Below are 5,055 nucleotides of genomic sequence, written 5' to 3'. Positions count from 1 at the left end.
CATAAAGGAAAGTAAATGCTTTATGAATTATTAATTAGTTATATTTCATTGTGCAAAAATATTAGAATAATTCATAATAAAAGTATTTAGTTATGAATTGCACTATAGTGAAATACTTTTTTGTGAACTTTTATTTAGGATTTGGTAAAACGTGATTTAAGCATGATGTGGTACTCCTATACATGTTTTAAGCGCGGTGTGGTATTGACCACCGATGTGATGTACGTGTCTTAAGAACGTCGTGGTACTCAGTGTCCACTAATGTGATATACTGGACATGTCTCTGTTCTCTCCTTAAAAGGCACTTCAGTGGGTAACCCGTGAAAATCCTCATGGACAGGGCCTTTCAAAAATCAGGTTCACTTTTCTTGCAGGATGCAACACTACACATATCCAGTCCATGGGCAGAGTTTAAGGGGTAGGGGGGGCAGGAGGGCCTGCCCTACTATGGATACACTATCAAGTCAAGTCAAGTCAAGTTGGGGATCATGCACTGGTACAGTGCGTTGACACACCCACTACACAACGAAACAACTCAGGATCCCAGTGGGCAACCCCCCGGGCAGACATGCGATCCTGTCCCACCCTCCGGAAATGACCCTCTATCTGCCGCTGCCAGGTGTTACATGGGCGACCCCTTGGCCTGGTCCAGCCACTCGGGTCCCCAACAATGAGGATCTTACGAGCTGCACCTCACAATGCAGGTAATGTGCCTCATTCGGGACTCCATGAGCAACACAAAGTCAAACCAACGGTACCCAAGGATTTTCCAGAGAGACTCCGTACCAAAGGAGCCCAGTCTTTGTCTCAGGCCACTGGATAGTGTCCATGTCTCACAACCATATTGCAACCTTATGGTTGCTATATGGATACACTATGCTTCTAAACCAAACAACCATTTTCTAACCCGCTGAATCCGAACACAGGGTCACGGGGGTCCGCTGGAGCCAATCCCAGCCAACACAGGGCACAAGGCAGGAACCAATCCTGGGCAGGGTGCCAACCCACCGCAGGACACACACACAAACACACCCACACACCAAGCATACACTAGAGCCAATTTAGAATCGCCAATCCACCTAACCGGCATGTCTTTGGATTGTGGGAGGAAACCGGAGCACCTGGAGGAAACCCACGCAGACACAGGGAGAACATGCAAACTCCACGCAGGGAGGACATGGAAAGCGAGCCTGGTCTCCTAACTGCGAGGCAGCAGCGCTACCACTATGCTACTAAATAAATCTAAAAAAAAAATATCTATTTTCTAAGGCCACGACTAATAATGTTAATAATCAATGAACATGACGATTCAATGCATCATTCCTAAGCAATTCCTTCTTGCACGCCACCTAGCCTTAAAAATAGCTTGACAGAGGTGAACTTGTATATTTTGTATTCTGTATTTTCCTTATTTTGCACGTCAGGTCGCCACTCCTGTCAGTAAAACAGGTCTCCAAGCAGTCAGTTCAAGCGACTGAAATGACTGCAAAGTCCAACACACGTGTCCGTGCCTTAAGCTTGAATGTCCTTCCTGTACAAACAGCGGTGTGACAGTCTGAACAGACTTCAGTGTCACATCACTCTCTCACCACATGACAAAATTTAATACATAAAGCTGAAAAGTGTGTGTGGCTGTGTATATTTACCCACCTTCCTCATTTGATCAGCGGGCTGTAAGAAGACTATACTTTTATCCCAGCCCAAAATTTTGACCCTGGGCGTACCTTTGTTTTTTTTTTCCCCCTTTTATATTATAGTTTGAATGACAGCGCCAACTGGTGGCTCACAACAAGTGAAACATCAGAACAGGCTGAAGCCCGACTAACAGACAAACCTGAGTTTAAAATGACTTACCCATGCAATGTCAAGTGTGGATTCTAGTACTTATTGAGCAAAAATGTCTTTTGATGAACTAAAAAAAAAATGAATATGCTCTAACTTTCCATCAATCCATCCATTTTCTAAACACACTTATCCAGAGTGGAAGCTTGAGCCAAACCCAACCAGTATCCGGTGTAAGGCAGGAACAATTTATGTACTGGGCGCCAGTCCATCGTAGGGCCAACACACAAACACACATCGGGGAAATTCAGCATCGACAATCCTGCATGTCTTTCAAAACACTTAGGGCACCTAAATATCAGAATCAGAATCAGCATCACTTTTATTCACCTGTACTTAATGTACAGGAAATTGACTTGGTAGATTTGAATCTGCTTATAATGGAACATAACATCACATACAAATAACATAAATAATATAAGTTAAAAAGAAAAACTTTAAACAACATTGCAGAATAGTACAATTATAAAGGAGATGTGCAAATGATGACGTGCAAGTGAAAGTGTGAGTGTGTAGTGTGTTTGCACGTGCGCACACACATGTACAAACACTGTAAACACACACACGTCATACAGTATATGACAGAACACATGAATATACAAAGAAGGCAGGGTGAATTACTGGTTTGAGAGGGCAATGGCTCTGGGAAAGAATCCATTGAGGTGTCTGATAGTTTTAGTTTTAATTGACCTGAGGCGTTTACCAGAGCTGGGAGAGATGAGTCCATGGTGATCCTTTTGACATGGTTAGTGATACGAGATGGATACAGGTCTGCCACAGATGGTGGAGCACAGCCAGTTATTTTCTCAGCAGACCTCACAACACGCTGTAATTTACATTTGGAGTGTGCCATTGCTGAACCAAACCAAACAACAATGGAGAATGTGATTACTAAAAGGGAGAGCATGAAGACAGTCCCCCACTATCACAAATTATGTAGTTGAGTTTTCCACATTTGGGGAAATCGCACAGGTCAGCAGTGGATGAGCTTCACCCTGGGAGAACCACTTTAGTGGTCATGGTATGTCCCCTGCCAGGTAAGTATATACAGTATATGGTAAGACTCTAAAGGTACATATTTTTAAATGTGTTACTGCAAATGAGATTTAGGTTATTTAACAACTGTGTATTACAAACAATTTATGATATGTGATTTAAGATGTGCTGTAAATATGTAGCACAATGCTTGTGACTCTACAAAGTGCTATTAGTCTTTTCTGTTTCATCTGGCCTCGCCAGGCCTCCATCCATGGCACATTCCCTACCCTTTGATGCACCCTGTAGTTAAACATTTACTTACAACCACATTATCATTCCTACACAGGCATGCCATACTCTGCATTAAACTCCTGTTTTACTTCATTCTAGACAATTTGTTACATTTTCCTTTTTTATGATTCATTTAAATTCAGCTTGCTCATCATTTGTAGAAGGCAGAAGGCAACAAAGCCATTAAAAAGGGTTATCTACTTTATTTCCATAACTAAATCATTTTCTTCAATGGCAATTGATGAAACTCACGTACATAAAGCCTCAACTTTAACATAGTGTCCGGATGACCCCAGGGTTCTAGTAGTTAGTGACACATGATTTTTGTTGCATGTTCCCCTGCTAAATTACAACATGATCCTTTTTTGTGCCGTTTTTGAATATCGGGCTGCACAGGCTTCCCAAGTCTGCTTAGATTTCCTCCCACAGTCCAAAGACACGCAGGTTAGGAGGACTGATAATGTTAAATTGGCCTCTGGTGTGTGTATATGTGTGTTTACCCTGTCCAGGCATTGAGCCTGATGCTTGCTGGGGTGGGCTACAGCTACCTGCGGCCCCCTACTCAGGACAAGCAGGTTTAGAAAATAGATGGAATGGAAAATAGGTGGGTGGCACAACAGCACAGTGGCGAGCTCTCCCACCTTACAGCTCCAGGTATTTGGATTCCCACTCACAGCCTGTGTGAGTTCTGCGTTTTCGCTCCATGTGTGTGTGGCTGCTTCTCTAGTCATTATGTTTATGGTAAGTAGCGTCTCTAAATGAGCTTGGCAATGAGATGGTGTCACTTCCTAGCTTGGCTACTGCCTTAAGGCCAGTAAAGTCCTTGACTACCTGTGACCCTTTAATGGATAACGCAGGTTAAGAAACCTGTGCGTCACAATTTAATCAGCATTTGTGGTATTTCCAACTTCTTAAGCTTATGTTAAATATTTATTAATTATTTCTTACCATTTTAACACTGTTTGTAATGATGCACTTTTGAATTTGGTTGCTATGATGCCACATGTTGCTAGGGGCGTGTCTTATGGGCATATACTGTAGCTGCATGTGATGTTGGATTGAAGAGTCGGGTCAGACTCTGTTAAACACTATCTGCGTTTTTATTTCTTTTTTTAGAACATTAGAGCACTCTAGACGAGAACAGGCCATTCAGCCCAACAAAGCTCGCCAGTCCTATCCACTTATTTCTTCCAAGAAAACCTCAAGTCGAGTTTTGAAAGTCCCTAACGTCTTACTGTCTACCACACTACTTGGTAACTTATTCCAAGTGTCTATCGTTCTTTGTGTAAAGAAAAACTTCCTAATGTTTGTGTGAAATTTACCCTTAACAAGTTTCCAACTGTGTCTCCGTGTTCTTGATGAACTCATTTTCAAATAACAGTCTCGATCCACTGTACTAATTACTTTCATAATTTTAAATACTTTAGTCATGTCACCTCTTAATTCTCTTTTGCTTAAACTGTATAGGCTCAGCTCTTTTAATCTTTCCTCATGATTCAACCCCTGTTGCCCTGGATCAGCCTAGTCCAGGGGTGGGCAAACTTTTTGGCTCAGGGGCCACATTGACTTTTAAAATTTGACAGACGGGCCGGGCCAGCACTAGATGCATACATATTAAACATAAACATAAACAAGACATTACAGTATTAATATTTGCATTCACTTTTAGTGGGAACAGTGTTGTTGATCACCTTTTTTTGCCAGTGAATCGAAGTCTGGTGTTTGTTTTGTTGTGGCAATTCTCAGAACAGATCTGAACTGGATTCTGTGGGTTGCTTTGTTGGTTTTCATCACACTAAAAGTCTGTTCACACACATACGTAGAGCCAAGCAACACCAGCATCCTCTGTGCCATCTTCTGGATGTTTGGAAATTTTGCTGCGCTTAATGAAGCATAAAACTCGTCCAGTTTAAGAGAGTTGAACTTCTCCTTTAAGACGATGTC

The 5,055-nt window shown here is 42.1% G+C and overlaps 1 pseudogene; it reads right to left on the bottom strand.

The window, feature by feature from the left end:
• Positions 1-2,736: 2,736 nt before the first annotated feature.
• Positions 2,737-2,887, bottom strand: LOC120518234 (annotated as a pseudogene).
• Between the last annotated feature and the right edge of the window lie 2,168 nt (positions 2,888-5,055).

Source organism: Polypterus senegalus, chromosome 17 (assembly GCF_016835505.1).
Source record: "Polypterus senegalus isolate Bchr_013 chromosome 17, ASM1683550v1, whole genome shotgun sequence".
NCBI classification, from domain to species: domain Eukaryota; kingdom Metazoa; phylum Chordata; class Cladistia; order Polypteriformes; family Polypteridae; genus Polypterus; species Polypterus senegalus.
The sequence above is the reverse complement of the archived record's forward strand: the minus strand, read 5'-3'. Positions and strand labels throughout refer to the sequence as shown.